Consider the following 17,647-nt stretch of genomic DNA (forward strand, 5'->3'; position numbering starts at 1 on the left):
ACAGTCTGAATAAGTACAAAACCCTAATTAATTTACAAATTTAACTAGGAAAGTAATAAATTGGCATGCAAGCTAGGGACTGCCTCAACTCTGATCCGGATGATGAATGATGCATTTTCGGGTTGCCTTGCACGAAAATCCATTGCGATGCCCCAATTAGCCTCTGTTTGCAATTGTTCTTGGGATGCGTGCCAAGCTCCGAAAGGCTGCTGACTTTTGATTTGCTGTAACAGAGAGCAAGAAAGGGGCATGGCAAAGTATCTTCACATATATATGCATGACTACCCTTCAAGGAGTGTAGTCCTCGATCCTCGTGCCACCAATCACGCATATCGATGCATGATGGCCGAGGAGTCGAATTGCACGACTCGATATGAAATGAATGCACATATAAACACAACAAAACCTACATTCCATCATGGATAATCCGGAGTGTCGGCAACTGGGAATTGAGACACGTTCCGTCACTCGGAGTACGAAACGTCCCTCGTTTCCCGTGCTTGGGCTAACTCCTATCCCAAACACAATGCAATATGCATGACATGCATGAGTGCAACTAAGATACAACCTAACATGCACAATGCTATGAAATGGCATACACGATGCACGAGGTAACATGACATACACAATGCGCTAACATACAACCTAGCATACACAATGCACAATGGAATTACACAACACGAGTGGACCTCAGCCACACTCACATAAGTAGCCATTAGATGAAAATGAGATACTCGAAATGCGTGCACACGTGCACGCAAACCGAGGACCGAACCTAAGGCACGAATGCCACTCTACCAAAGCATGGCAAGGCATGGAACATGGTATGCAAACATGCAAATTTCAGCACTGAAATGTGATGCAAAATGGTCCCGAAACATGGAAACATGGTACCCGATGCATGAAATGAACCCCAAAACCCGAAACTAGGCACGTGGAATGACTTATAGCTATACAAAGCATGCATTATTTGATCATGAAGAATGAAGACAGATTCAAGGCAGTCCCAAAACATGCATATTTCCAGTTGATAACAAGTCCCAAAAACAAACACAAGTATGGATAAACTATTGTGCAAGAAATGGGCCAAAAGGGAGACAAAGAAGCAAGTGATGGTTTCTAGCCTCAAACAGAGGAGGGATCTTCAACAAAGTTTAAAAGGGGCCCAAAACATGGTGTTTTACAGTTAGTGACTAAACCCAAAACAGTGCACATGCGAGCTTAAAATACTATGCAAAATAAGGCCTAAAAAGAGGTTTAAACACAAAGAGCAAAAAGGGAGCTTCAAAAAGCAAAAGTCCCTTGATAAAATATGAAGAGAGGGTCAAAATAAGGCTATTTACAGTTCGGACCAGAGCCTAAAAATACAAACACAAGGGGCTAACAAAATATGCAAAAATAAGGCCAAAAGAGGGATAAAGAGGCAAGTGACAAAAATAAGCCTCAAACAGTGAAGAGCCCTTGAACAATGTTGAAGAAGGGATTAAAATAAGCCACTTTACAGTTTATAACCAAGCTCAAAACAGTTTAAAAATAGGCCTAAAATACTATGCAAGAAAGAGGCATACAAGAGAGGTAAAGAAGCAAGTGGTAGCTAGAGAACTTAAACATAGAAGGACCCTAAAACAAACATGAAAAAGACTTCAAAATAATGCTATTTTCAGTTAGGGTCGGAGCCCAAAAATGGAAGCAAGTATGGCTTAGAAACCATGCAAAATAAGCTCAAAAAGAGGGAAAGTATGGCTCACCCTTGTAGACCAAACTTCAACAGCCTCTTGGCTTGAGAAAAGGTGCTCCTTGCCTCTAGAAAACAGCTCCAAGTGGCTGGAATGGATGGTGGTGGTATGGTGCTAGGTGGTGGTGTAGGAATGGTGTAGGGTTTGGGAGATTTTGAGGGTTGGAGTGTATAGAGAAAGAGATACAATGTGGGAGCCTCAAAGCAAATTTTGTAACCGTCTAGATGGGAGCTGGAGGTGATGTTATATAGGCAAAAGAGGGAGGAAAAAAGGAGGGAAATGGAATTCAAGTTTCTCCCTAAAAGTTGGCCCCTCCCGGATACACAATCTGGGGGGAAACAAAATACATATTTGTAGTGTACCTGGAGAGAGGATCATGGCCGGCCGGTTTCCTAGGGTTTAGGTGGCCGGCCGGCTCTCCCCATGGCCGGCCGGCCAAGGGTCAAAAGGTTCAAGCAGTATTAGTGGCCGACCACCCCAGATTGGTGGCCTCCCATGTGTGCACAACGCAACCGTGTGGTAAAAAACTGGAGGGGTTCAAAAGGGTCACACAGAATTACTGGCTGGCCATATGATATTGGTGGCCTCCCAGGTGTGTACAACACAAATATGTGGTTTGGGGCAAGAAAAAGTGGCCTTAGGGTGGTCAACATTGGCTTTCAAGTGAAAAAAATGGGCGACGGAGGGCGATGGAGGAATGAAACTGGTTGTCAGAAAAATTACTGGCCTCCCACCCTTCTACGACCTTCCTAACAATGAAACAGAGGTCCTTGCCAAAAATGAACTCAAAACGATGCAAAATGGAGGTTCGGGGGCCGAAACGCGCAGCCCGAGGCCCCGAAAACTGACTGTTAGGCATCGGAAGTGGTGTTCGACCACGAAGTTGGTCTCTCGAGCCACAGTGTCCCTCAAAATGGAGCAAATAAGATGCATGCCAAAAACCAGAGCAAACGGAGGTGGTTAAGCGGTCCCGAACCGAGGCACACGGCCAACGGCTCCGAAAAACCGAAAACCGGACTCCAAACGGGCAAAATGGCCTACGACCACGAAACGTAGCCTACGGCCACTGAGAGATGATCTACGAGACCTCTCCCTCCCTTCAGGAAGAGAAAACAGAGAAAACAGAGCCTGGTTCACAAACCGAGGCAAAGCATGAAAGAGTCCGGAAGTCCGGAGGCAAGGCTCGCAGCCGAGACTCTGAAACCTCTAAGCGAGCACGATATGCAACATCACCAAGCGCTCAATCGGTGACGTCTGAATCTTAAGGTCGGTCAAAAATGGGGTGTCTACATTGGGTATTGTAAAAATACTGATCAACAAAGGCCTCAGCCAATCCTTCCCAGTTCTGCTTCACTGTATCCTTCAACTTGGCGTACCAAGTGGCTGCTACACCCGACAGGGTTCTTCCATACAGAGAAAGTTTTTGCGGCTTAATCAGACCCATCGGTTTCAGGACATCCAAGAAAAGCCGAATATGTACCATAGGATCTCTAGACCCGTCGAAACGGTCAATGTGTGGCATTTTGAATCTGTCTGGGAGCCGTATGGCAGCCTCGGTGTACCCATCCTCAATGTCGGGAATGAAGGTAAGGCCCTGTGCCTTTTTGAATTGCTTCTCAAGGTTCGCAATTTTCACTGCAGTCGGATTGAGCTCATTAACATCAAGGGGAGAAAGCCTCTCATTAGGCTGCACTAGGGGTCTGAACACCTGAGCTTGAGTCAACCTTTCTCGGGGATTTGGACCCTGCAAATCTTTAGCTGGAGGAAGTGGGTCAAAGTTCGGCTGGGGTCCTGAGGCTAGATGTGTGGTAGGTGCCCCAGATGGGCGTTGCATTTTAGCATTGACCTCACCCTGCATGGCGATTCCCTGGTTTAATGCGGCTATCATGGCCACAAATTCTTTCGAACCCTGTGTCATCACGAGTCCGGTGAGTTGAACGGAGGTGATGTGACTGGTGACTATCGGATCTGTTGAACTGGTGAGCCCTGGCTGGCCCTTCTTTGCCTTGCCTCGCCTCAGCGAAGAAAACACTGGTTGCCCTTGAACTGAATCTCTGACCTGACAAAGTCTATCAACACAAGTTCGGTGTAGCCGGGGGATATTGGAGCCTTCTGAAGCTATGGTTCCAAGACTACCTTGCAAAAGAGAAAACAGACAGCATCTCAGCCTGATTTTACCAAAACAGATATGAGCACAACTGAATGACTGCACTCTTTACTGAATTCTGCCCAAAATTTTGCCTGTAAACTGATACCCTCAGGCCGATACTCAGACTTGCAACTAATACATATATCCTGTAGAGATACACCCTAACAGCACACATCAAGCAAGTGAGAGCCAAAACACCCCTATAGTGGGGTAGGATTTCCTTGTCCTATTTGTAGACGTCCCCGAACGCCCCCGGGAGGAACGAGTCCCCCGTTCCGTTCAATATTGGGCTCACTACAGTTCGGACTCTCAATTTGTCGCGGTTCTAAATCTGAACCAAAGAGTCCAAATCCGGCAAATCGTTTTGAGAAAACAGATTTTGAAAGAAGTGCCAAACATGGACTGCTTTGCCAGATACAGAGTCGCCACCTAAATATTTTATTTTGGAGAAATTTAGGAAACCTGACTCGTTTGCCTAAGGCCACGTGTCTGTCATCACCAAAGTTGCCTCGGCTCGGGAACTTGGGTATGATTGGGGAAGGTCACTTCGTGAGTACCCCCGCTCGCTCAATCAAAGATTGGCCTCTACTAACCATGATATCTATTTTTGAAAACATTATGCGTTCTTATTCCGGTTATTAGCCTAGATTTACTATGTGATGCGCACAGCATACAAGTATAGACTGGATCGCCTGAATTGGAACAAAACATTTCATGTTTGTTTGTTTGAAAATGGTTTGATGGTGCTACCCGCAAGTAGGCTAAGACGTGGATTTGCCACCCTCGGGTGGGCTTTAGAAAAACATGATTTTGCCACTATCTAGTGGCCTTTAAAACACACATTTGATGAATTGTTCCAATTCAAATTACCCAACCCTCACCCACAAGCATTCAGACAGTTATATCACATAAGCAATTAGCCTCATGGTAAGCATGCTGTTCATGGCAGTCACTCACACGCATGCAAGGATGCTAAAGCATAAAACTTACCGAGTACTCCAAGCGGAAACAGAAGCTGATTAGAAATCCATGCATGATCCTAACTATACAGAAGTGCCTAATGTAATACATGAAAAAATGTAACTATAGCAGGCTCGGCTATTCTAAACATGGCATATGAAATGCTACAGCTAACATGTATTCAACTTGGAATTGAAAATACAATGCAGTTAGTATGATGCGCCGAGCCCGGTGCAAGCAAAACAGATGAATGAATGCAAACATGCTATCATACTGTATGCTAATTGAAATATGCCCTAATCTAACCATCATAAGCGGGTAAATAAAAGGGAGAAAGACGTGGGGTTGGAAGACATACATCACACACACGCACACTTATTACAACATTGCCCTCGCGCAGAGGGTCCGAATAAATAATATACAGTCCGGAATGAATATTACAGTCCAAATATGTACAAAACCCTAATTAATTAACAAATTAAATTAGGAAAGTAATAAATTGGCATGCAAGTCAGGGACTGCCTCAACTCTGCTCCAGATAATGGATGATGCATGCTTGAGTCGCCTTGTGCGGAGAATCTCTCGCGATGCCCTGGTTTGCCTCTGTTTGTAATTGTTCTTGGAATGCGTGCCAAGCTCCAGAAGGCTGTCGATTTCTGATTTGCTGCAACAGAGAGCAACAAAGGGGCATGGCAAAGTATTTTCACATATGTATGCATGACTACTTTTCAAGGAGTGTAGTCCTCGGTCCTCGTGCCACTAATCACGCATATCGATGCATGATGGCCGAGGAGTTGAATTGCACGACTCAATATGAAATGAATGCACATATAAACACAACAAAACCTAAACTCCATCATGGATAATCCGGAGTGTCGGTGACTGGGAATTGAGACACGTTCCGTCACTCGGAGTACGAAACGTCCCTCGTTTCCCGTGCTCGGGCTAACGCCTATCCCAAACACAATGCAATATGCATGACATGCATGAATTCAATTCTAACATGCAACCCAGCATACGCAATGCTATGAAATGGCATACACAATGCGCGATGTAACATGGCATACACGATGCTCTAACATACAACCTAACATACGCAATGCTATGAATTGAAATGGCGTACACAATGCACGATGGACTTACACCAACATGAGTGGACCTCAGCCGCACTCACATCAATGGCCATTAGATGAAAATGAGACACTCGAGATGCGTGCACACGTGCACGCAAATCGAGGACCGAACCTAAGGCACAAATGCCACTCTAACAAAGCATGGCAAGGTATGAAACATGATATGCAAACATGCAAATTTCAGTACCAAAATATGATGCAAAACAGCCCCGAAACATGGAAACATGGCACCCGATGCATGAAATGAGACCCGAAACTCGAAACTAGGCGCATGGAATGACTTATAGCTATACAAAGCATGCATTATTTGAATATGAAGAATAAAGACAGAATCAAGGAATTCCCAAAACATGCATATTTACAGTTTTAAGCAAGGCCAAAAAGTGAACACAAATATGGCTAAGTTAACATGCAAAAATGGCCTCAAAAGAGAGATAAAGAAGCAAGTAGCAGCTTCTGGCCCCAAACAATGAAGATCCCTTCAACAAAGTTGAAGAGGGGCTCAAAACAAGGTATTTTACAGTTTATGGCCGAGCCCAAAACAGTGCACAAGTAAGCTTAAAATACTATGCAAGAAATAGGCCTAAAAGAAGGTTTAAACACAAAGTGTAAAAAGGTAGCCTCAAAAATCAAAATACCCTTGATCAAACATGAAGAGGGGGTCAAAATATGACTATTTGAAGTTTGGGTCGGAGCCCAAAAATACAAGCACAAGGGGCTAACAAAACATGCAAAAATAAGGCCAAAAGAGGGATAAAGAGGCAAGTGACAAAAGGAAGCCTCAAAAAGTGAAGAGCCCTTCAACAATGTTTAAGAATAGCTCAAAATAAGCCACTTTACAGTTCATAACCAAGCTCGAAACAATTTACAAATGAGCCTAAAATACTATGCAAGAAAGAGGCATACAAGAGAGGTAAAGAAGGAAGTGTAAAAAGGAAGCCTCAAACAGGGAGACTCCCTTAAACAAACATGAAAAGGAGCTCAAAATAATTTTATTTTCAGTTAGGGTCGGAGCCCAAATATGCAAGTAAGAGGAGCTAATATATTGAGCAAAAATAGGGCCAAAGAGAGGGATAGAAGACTTACCCTTGAAGACCGATACTTCAACAACTCTTGGCTTGAGAAAAGGTGCTTCTTGCCTCTGGAAAACCAGCTCCAAGTGTTGGAAAGGATGGTGGGGAGGTGGTGCTATGTGGTGGTGTAGAAAGGGGCCAAAAAAAAACAAAAGGGTTTTGATGCTTGGAATATAGAGAGAGAAAAATTAAATGTAGGAGGCTTAAACAAAAATTTTTTCTAACCCAAAATGCAGCTGGAGCTGCTGGTTTTATAGAGGGAGGAATGGAGGAAAAGGGGGGGTAAATGGGGGGGGGGGGGAATCAATTCAAATTTCCCCCAAAAAATAGGCCTAAAAAAGAGATAAAGAGGCAAGTGGTAGCTGCTGGCCTCAAACCGAAGAGAGCCCTTCAACAAAGTTGAAGAGGGGCTCAAAACAAGACACTTTACAGTTTACATCAAGCCACGAAACAGCTCACAAATAAGCCTAAAATACCATGCAAAAATAGGCCTAAAAGAGAGTTAAAGAGGCAAGTGATAGTAGGAGACCTCAAACAGCAAAAGGTCCTTAATCAAACATGAAAAGGAGCTCAAAATATGACTATTTACAGTTTGGGTCGGAGCCCAAAAATGCTTGCAAGTAAGGCTTAGATATAGAGCAAGATAGGAACAAAAAAGAGGAAAAGAAGCTTACCCTTGAAGACCAATGGACCAGTAGCTCTTGGTCTGAGAAATGATGCTCCTAAGCTCTGAAAAATAGCTCCAAGTCGTTGGAATGGATGGTGGTGGGGTGTATACCAAAAACCGGAGCAAACGGAGGTGGTTAAGCGGTCCCGAACCGAGGCACACGGCTGACGGTTTCGAAAACCGGGAACCGGGCTCCGAAACGGGAAAAACGGCCTACGACCACGAAACATAGCCTACGGCCACTAAGAGATGATCTACGAGACTCTCGCTCCCTTCGGGAAGAGAAGACGGAGAAAACGGGACCTGGTTCGCAAACTGAGACAAAGCACAAAAGAGTCCGGAAGTCCGGAAGCAAGGCTCACGGCCGAGGCTCCGCGACCTCTGAACGAGCACAATATGCAACATCACCGAGCGCTCAATCAGTGACGTCTGAGTCTTAAGGTCGGTCAAAAATGGGGTGTCTACAGTTGCCTCTCTTTGACAGAACTCGAAAGTCGTAAGTGACGGGAGTGAATGTCAAAGCCCAGAGACGACCCATTTTTGACAAGGCCGAAGACTTAGACAAACATACTAGATAACAAAGAAATGTGCCCGCAGGCGGGGGGCAAGATGCAAAATGATATGCAGGAAGATTTTGATAATTGGACTTATACGCTACGCGAAGCCGGTTTGAAAATTGGGGACTCATGCAATGCACTGCAATGTAGTGGCTAAGATGCAATGTAATAGCTAAGAGGTAAAGGTATCTTACAGGGGCAATTGGTAATGACTTACCTCGGCAATGTCCTACCTCATGCTGATGTGGGAATCTTCTTCTTCTTCTCAGTTGAACCACATGTACTACTTTTCTCCCTGACTATGGTTGCAGCTTTCCCTATTCTCCAACAGGGTGACAGACTAGGTTGGATCAGTATCCAGAATTGAGGTGCATACAGATGCTATCTCAATCTATGGGGCTGCCATACAGATTTCAAGCCGAGGATATACCCCTGGGTATTTAAACTAGACTTTAGTCTCGAAAATCCCGAACCTTTGCGTTCTAGGCAAGAGCCATTCGAATTCTAATTTCCACCGTCTCAGTTGATCTCCTAGGAACTCACTGCTAACATAGGTAAGTGGCTATACCAAACCACTGGGAGTCGTTCGGGCACGACAAACACCAAAGGAATTGCACCTTTAGAGGATTTAAGGTCTCCTAGACCGGGGAGTGCACAAGACAATGCGAATAAATGCAAGTGCGATGCACAAAACAGTGCGAGTGATGATGCAGGATTTAAGGTCTCCTTAGACCGAAGAGTGCATAAGACAGTGCAAATGATGCAAAAATACAATGTGCACAAGACAGTGCGATGCAGAGTGAATGTACAAAACAGTGCTAAACAGATGCATAAAATAGTGCGATGCTAAAGGTGTACAAAATAGTACGAGCAGGGTGAATGCACAAAACAGTGCGATACAGATAAGGTGCGCAAGATAGCGCGATGTAATGCATGCACAATGCAAGTAATGGTCACGGCGCAAGATAGCGCGATGCAATACACTAACAAGTACAGGTGAAATGCGCAAGATAGCGCGATAAAATGCATGCACAATGCAAGTAATGGGCACAAAATAATGCGGTGCGCAAAATAGTGCGAGTGAAATGTAATGCACTAACAAGTGCAGGTGGGACACGCAAGATAGCGCGAATGATACAATGCACAAAACAGTGCGATACGCTAAACAGCACGATTGATTTGAAATGCACAAGATAGTGCGAATGATAAACTGCACAAAACAGTGCGATTGAGGTGCGCAAAATAGCGCGAATGTAAATTGCACAGAACAGTGTGATTGTGGTGCGCAAAATAGCGCGAGCGATAAACTGCACAAAACAGTGTGATGGCAGTGCGCAAAATAGCGTGAATGATAAACTACACAAAACAGTGCGATTGCGGTGCGCAAAATAGCGTGAATGATAAACTGCACAAAACAGTGCGATACGCTAAACAGCGCGAGTGATTAGAAATGCACAAAACAGTGCGATACGCTAAACAGCGCAAGTGATTTGAAATGCACAAGACAGTGCGATTGAGATACAACCACAAGATGCACAAGACAGTGTGAGTGAGATACAAAGTGTAAGTGCACAAGACAGTGCGAGTGAGATAAAATGCACAAGAAAGTGCGATACGCTAAACAGCGCGAGTGATTTGAAATGCACAAGACAGTGCGATAAAATGCATCTTCTATGCAAGTATGGGGGCATTTTCCATGCAGAAGATACAGGCATTTTCTATGCAAGTATGGAAGCACATTCTATGCAATATTGAAAGCAAGCATATTCTATGCATGAAACAAGCAAAGCATATTCTATGCGGAATCGAAAGTAAGCATATTCTATGCATGAATCATAACGATGCGCAGCACGCATGCAACAACAGTGTATATGAAAGTTCACATTCTATGCAGTAGAGGAGCATCAAATATGTACTCTGGTGCCTTTGATTTACCTCTTAGAGGACTTTGCAACACACTCAGCTCAAAAAGGGCACACCCTGTTCATATTGACGAGAGATAACATCTGTTGCTGCTTTAATTACCATTCTGACTTGAAGCATGCTTAAACTTGGAGTAGAGGCACACTCATTCTTCGGAGCACTGACAAGGCCTGAAGAGGTACATATGGAATACAATCTCAGAATTTTCTAAAGGTGAAACACACTCACATGCCCAAAATTTTCCCTCTTTTCTTTTGCTTTGCAGTCTGGAACTTATATAGCTTCAGATAGGTCCTTGTTTTACTGTTCACACTTATCGGGGTGGACCCTGCAGTTTTATGAAAGAACAAATCCTGTTTTGCACAAATGTGGAGAATGGCACAGCACTCTGAGCACAAGATGATTTTTTGAAATTGAGAAATGAGTTCTCGATCGAGTATTGAGCCTACAACTGAACACAGCGAAAAAGACTCAATAATGGAAAACAAAAGGTAAACAACCTAAACACATCGAGACACACTCGGACTGACTTAAAGCAAGAATCGAGACAAAACAAAAGACACAACACTCAAACATGTTACAATGACGAGAGACCTCTCAGTACGCGAGGAGCTAGTTTCTCCGGGTATTATTTCCCACCCTTTTTTTATTTGTGATTCTCACATCACTCGGCCCTCAGGCTCTGTTTTTCTGAAAAAGCCCTTTCCTCACTTTTTCTCTCAGTGCACACCTCTCTATTCTTCAATCTCTCATTTTAAATCCCTCCCCTGGGCGGTTGATGGATAAACAGAAAGTTGTGGGCTCTTGCCCCTAGCATTCCGCTAGATTCTTCTTCTTCTGCACGCGGCTAGTGAGTTTCTCCCACAGAGGGGTTGTGCTACAACTGGGTGTGTAGTAAATCTGCAACTGACATCGGTTGACGATGCTTTGCTGGGGAGTTTGGACATGATCAGATCTGTCCAGATGAGGGAGTGGAATATCTTGATCCATTCCAGTTCGTGCTTCGCACTTGGCTTGATACCTCGTTGCTCAGAGGGTGAGAGAGCTTTCAGCCCTTTTGCTGTTAACTTCAGTTGTGCCCTTTTCTGGCAGGTAGAGTGCCCTTCTTGGCAAGTATTGTGGCAATGGGGAAAAGACAGAACACCTGACTCGACTGTGCCCCTAGTTCATCATTTCGACCATTTTTTGTTTTTTGGCTTTCTACTAAGACAATTTTGACCAAAATGAGAGTTCGATTAACATGCTTGTTCAATTTTTTGATTTAAAATCATGCAAGTCAGGTTATGAGCACTGAAAATTTTCCTTTTTTGGGTCCAAGAAATGGTCCAGTTTTGGAAAAATGGAATAATTTTTGAGAGAAAATTAGTCAACCTCATTAAAAATTCTCAAAAACTATTTTTGCAAACGGTCACTGCTCAACGAGCACGGAACCCGCTCTTGAGATGCACAACTTCAGATCCGAAGGAAAATTGCCCCGTGCTTGAAGAGAGCTTCCTGGCAACGAAAAGTTGCCCCTTGTTTGAACGGCACCGCAGCGTATTGAATGGTAACGGAAAGTTGCCCCTTGTTTGGATAGCACCGCGGCGCATTGTAGTCAGTCCTCAGAGTGACGAACACAACCAAATTTTCGGATTCAGAGAAAGCAAAGATGATCAAAACCATTACATGGACACAGTGTTTTACGGCTGGACTTCAGAATGAAGTTGCCTACGTATCCCAAAGATGGGAATCAAACCTCACGTAGTTCGGGGTTAAGGTACACTCGGGTATTAACCTCTCATTTTGCGCTCTAATTTTTGCCAAGGCCGCCCTTTGCGGGTTTTCAACCTTACGAGCTATGTTTTTCTTCTTTTCAATCTTTGTGTTCTTTTCTTTTCATTTAATTTCTTTTTTGATTTTCTTTTTTTGTTCTTTTTTTTGCATCTTTCTTTTTTGTTCTTTTGTTCTTTTCTCTTTTTTGTTATTTTTCTTCTTTTCTTGCTCTAACTTTTGCCTGGGCCGCCCTTCCAGGTTTTCGGCCCAGCGAGCCTCTCAAGGGTAAAAGTATAGCTTTGTCCATGTCAAATGGTTTTGAGATCCCGAAGTCATCTGAATCCAGGAGAATGGTTGTTGTTCGCTGACGATGCAAGAGTCCATCCAATGGAGGGTGAATTTGCCCTTAGTGTTTGGGGATAGGAACTCGGTTGTCCTTCAACAATGTCTTCTTCTTTCCTCCCTTCTGGGGTTTGGCATTCTTGCCGATCTTCATCTTGGACCCTTCGAGCACATTTGAAATTCTTGCCCCTAGTTTGAGGGGTGCTCCTGATCTAGCTTCGCAAGCTTCTTGATCTGACTTTGTTGCCGATAATTCACGGGCTGCTCTGGATCCGGCCACACAGGCCTTACATTGTAGTTGACCTTTGAAATTTCTAAGTTCTAGTCCAAGGTTTGAAAATGAGGAGTCGAGTCTCGAGGCTGAGAGCGATCCTAAGCTGTACAATCTCAAGAGCGATTCCACACAAGTCTTCGCAGGACCGCGTAAAACATTTTTTTTTTTGAAATCTTTTAAGAAAGCGACTAATCGCTCGCGCTGAAGACGGTGTGGGACCAATCTAGATCAAGCCAGGATCCTTCTCAGTACTCACGTTAACAAACATGATTTCATTCATTAAGGGCTTAGCACGCCTCTCTTTCTCTCAATTTGATCAAAGTTTTGCAAATCCCGAGGAATTCCTTCCCCTTTGTTTTCATCATAATGTTTAAAAGGTTTTGAAAAACTTAGGTCAATGCAATGATTTTCAAAGCACAGAAAAGCAGGTGAAAAGCACTGTCATTTTATTCAGAACTTCTGGCACAACTGGCACAAGGCAGAAGCGAACACAAGAATGTGAAAATCACTGTTGTTCATTCAAATCTGTTGGCATTACTGGCTCCAAGACAGAAACAGACTCAAAAGAAAGCAAAAAGACAAACACAAAACAAAACAGTGATGCCCGAGGTAACACCCCCGGAATCACCTGACTCTAACAAAATAGGACTGACTCGGTACAACAAGACAAACCCAACTAACTTAGTAAGAAAAAACTGACTCTGTATGACACAACAAGACTGACCCAATACCAAAGTTAGAAAGCACAAAAACTGGTATTTGCATATTGCTCAGAACAGTGTATGCCATTCCCATGTCTGAAGTTAATCGAGCGCTGCCTGCAGGTGGTTCATCCCCCGATCACATAACATTATCCCCCCAAATTCACCGATCCAGTGCCGATAGACTTTGCTAAGCTTGGCGGGAGGATGGCCCCATTGTCAAATAGATCCTGTACTTCATGGCGAAGACGAAAGCAGTCGTCGGTAGTATGGCCAGTTTGTTGATGGTACGCGCAGTACTGGGTAGCATCATGTGTAGTCGGAAGAGGGTTCGGGAGAGGCCGAGGCTCAAGGGGTTTGAGATGGCCTTGTCCAATAAGGATTTGGAGAGCTTTGGACAAAGGCATATAGAGGGCATGGAAGACCCTCTGACCTCGGGGTTGGTACTTCAAGGCTTGTGAATTTTTACTGGGCGCACCAGCAAAGGGATTGGCAGGTGCTGGCCTGGTTTGCCGATCTTTTCCGAGTGGAGGATTAGAGATAACAGGATCGTCTCTGGTATGACATCCCTTTTCCCGATGTTCCCTTTGATTTAGACTGCCCCCAACTTGAGTAGCGAAAGTGTCATCTACAGCTTTTGCAACAACTGCGAGGACTTGCTCTTTGTTCAGTCCCTCGGCTTTCAAAGCCTTAACAGCGAACAAGAGATGTTCATGGGGATCCATGTCCGCCCCTACCTTGTTCTTTCCACTCACCTCCACTTTTCCAAGGGATTGGCCTTCCTCAAATGCAACCCGTCCCAAGATCGGGGAGCCTTTTGACATGAAGTTCCCAGTATGTGGTGTGGTCGATGATGGAGCCAATGTCCCGGAGGCCAGATCTGTCACGGTTCTTTGAAGATCTTTAATCATTCCCATCAACTCAGAAGTAGTGGGTTCACGGGTTTGAGGTGATTGGGGTTCAGATGTACCCATCATGCATAAGTCCATGCTTTCTGGGATAAACACCTCAGGCTTGGGTAGATGGGCCGGGGTGATGTATATGCTGGGGTCATAGTTGGATGGCAGTATGTGGATAAGATTGAGGTAGGCAGGAGATGTTTGGTCATTGGGGTCTGAAGGTGGAGCTATCGTCCGATTGTCGATGAGATTTTGGACCTCATGACGAAGGCGGTAGCAATGGTCGGTGCCATGACCGCGCTGCTGATGGTACATACAGTATTTGGATGGGTTATGTCTGGCTGGGAGTGGGTCAGGAAGAGGTTGAGGATCGAGGGGTTTGAGATGCCCTCTTTCCATCAAGGCTTTTAGTGCGCTAGTCAGGCTCATATAGAGGGGGATGAAAGTTCTGCCCTGAGCTCGGGCTAGGCCAGCTGTTTGTAGGCTTGGTTTGGCAAAAGGGTTGGCTGTGGCGACTGTATTGATTTCGGTGGGTTTGGGAATAGCGCTACTACCAGCGTTGGTACTCCCTAAAATCACCCTCGTTGTCGGTTCACTTGTTCTGGGAATGATCCCACTGTTGAACGCATTCTCGATCTGGACACCCAGTTCGTGCAAACTTTTGAAAGTGGATAGCGGAGCGACTATCAACTTTTGCAACATATCATGCTCGAGGTTTCGCACCATCATCTGCACTTGATCCCTCTCAAAAGGGCGACGATCTGTCATCTGTGCTTCCTTTGCTCTCCACCTTGTAACAAATTCCACAAAAGGCTCTGTTGGGTTCTGGCGGGTTACTTCAAGTTCTTGGATGGTCATTTCAACTTGAGTATTGTAGGAATACTGATCGATAAAGGCCTCAGCCAATTCTTCCCAATTTTGCTTCACCTTGTCCTCCAACTTAGCGTACCAAGTGGCTACTACACCCGATAGGGTTCTTCCATACAGAGAGAGTTTCTGTGGCTTAGTCAGATCCATTGGCTTCAGGACATCCAAGAAAAGTCGGATATGTACCATTGGATCTCCAGACCCATCGAAACGGTCGATAAATGGCATTTTGAATCTGTCTGGGAGCCGTACGGCAGACTCGGTGTACCCATCCTCAATGTCGGGAATGGAGTTAAGGCCCTGTGCTTTTTTGAATTGCTTCTCAAGGTTTGCAATTTTCACTGCAGTCGGATTGAACTCATCAACATAAAAGGGTTGAGTTCTCTCATTAGGCTACACCAGGGGTCTGAGCACTTGAGCTTGAGTCAACCTTTCTCGAGGATTCGGACACTGCAAATCTTCAACTGGCGGAAGTGGGTCAAAGTTCGGCTGGGGTCCCAAAGCTGGATGTGAAGCAGATGCCCCAGATGGGCACTGCGTTTCAATACTGGTCTCAGCCTGCATGGCAGTTCCCTGATTTAACGCTGCTATCACGGCCACAAATTCTTCCGAACCCTGTGCCATCACGGGTCTGCTGATGATGTGACTGGTGACTGTCGGATCAAATGAACCAATGAGCCCTGTCTGGCCCTTCTTTGCCTTGCCTTAGCGAAAGAACACTGGTTGCCCTTGAATTGAATCTCTGACCTAACAAAGTCTATCAGCACTAGTTCAATGTACACGAGGGATATCGGAGCCTTCTGAAGCTATGGTTCCCAGACTACCTAGCAAAAGAGAAAACATGCAGCATCTCAGCCTAACTTCACCAAAACAGATACGAGCATAGTAGGATGACTGCGTCCTCTACTGAATTCTGCCCCCAAAATTCTGCCTCAAATCTGATACCCTTGGGTAAAACTGATTCCCAAAATACTGAATTGGTGCCCGCAGGCCTGATGACCAGACTTGTAAACTGATACATGTATTCCTGTAGAGACGCACTCTAAAAGCACATAACAGATAAGTGAGAGCCAAAACACCCCTATGTTGGGGTAGGGTTTTCCTGTCCTATTTTGTCAGGAGCTAGGGTTTCACTACGCAAGCAGCGGTTTCAAACAACCTAAATCGGGTAAACAACCTGTCCTAGCTTGGAATGGTCACTATGGATTCCGAATATGCACTAGGTCGAATGGTCAAAAGGGGGGTTTGTGTTCCCATACTGGCAGAGCCCACAACCGGTCAGCCTTATGGTCATGTCTTGACAAGACAAGCCTCCGGCAAACCGTTCAGGAATAGTAGATGGCAAACACGGTGTCCTAGGCGCACCAATGCAAATGTAATGCAAAGAAACACATAAGTGTGGTCAAAACCGGATATCATGAGTTCAAGTCAAGTTCTCTAAGTCCCCAGCAGAGTCGCCAGAAACTGTAGACGTCCCCGAACGCCCCTGGGAGGAACGAGTCCCCCGTTCCGTTCAATATTGGGCTCACTACAGTTCGGACTCTCAATTTGTCACGGTTCTAAATCTGAACCAAAGAGTCCAAATCCGGCAAATCGTTTTGAGAAAACAGATTTTGAAAGAAGTGTCAAACATGGACTGCTTTGCCAGATACATAGTCGCCACATAAATATTTTATTTTGGGGAAATTTAGGAAACCCTGACTCATTTGCCTAAGGCCACGTGTCCGTCATCACCAAAGTTGCCTCGGCTCGGGAACTTGGGTACGATTGGGGAAGGTCACTTCGTGAGTACCCCCGCTCGCCCGATCAAAGATCGGCCTCTACTAACCATGATATCTATTTTTGAAAACATTATGCGTTCTTATTCCGGTTATTAGCCTAGATTTATTATGTGATGCGCACAACATACAAGTATAGACTAGATCGCCTGAATTGGAACAAAACATTTCATGTTTGTTTGTTTGAAAATGGTTTGATGGGGCTACCTGCAAGTAGGCTAAGACGTGGATTTGCCACCCTCGGGTGGGCTTTAGAAAAACATGATTTTGCCACTATCTAGTGGCCTTTAAAACACACATTTGATGAATTATTCCAATTCAAATAACCCAACCTTCACCCACAGGCATTCAGGCAGTTACATCACATAAGCAATTAGCCTCATGGTAAGCATGCTGTTCATGGCAGTCACTCACACGCATGCAAGGATGCTAAAGCATAAAAATTACCGAGTACTCCAAGCCAAAACAGAAGCTAATTAGAAATCCATGCATGATCCTAACTATACAGAAGTGCCTAATGCAACACATGCAAAAATGCAACTATAGCAGGCTCGGCTATTCTAAACATGGCATATAAAATGCTATAGCTAACATGTATTCAACTTGGAATTGAAAATACAATGCAGTTAGTATGATGCGCCAAGCTCGGTGCATGCAAAACAGATGAATGAATGCAAACATGCTATCATACTGTATGCTAATTGAAACATGCCCTAATCTAACCATCATAAGCGGGTAAATAAAAGGGAGAAAGACGTGGGGTTGGAAGACATACATCACACACACGCACACTTATTACAACATTGCCCTCGCGCAGAGGGTCCGAATAAATAATA

Source organism: Camellia sinensis, chromosome 1, assembly GCF_055761805.1.
Source record: "Camellia sinensis isolate YWXY chromosome 1, ASM5576180v1, whole genome shotgun sequence".
In the NCBI taxonomy this organism is placed as follows: domain Eukaryota; kingdom Viridiplantae; phylum Streptophyta; class Magnoliopsida; order Ericales; family Theaceae; genus Camellia; species Camellia sinensis.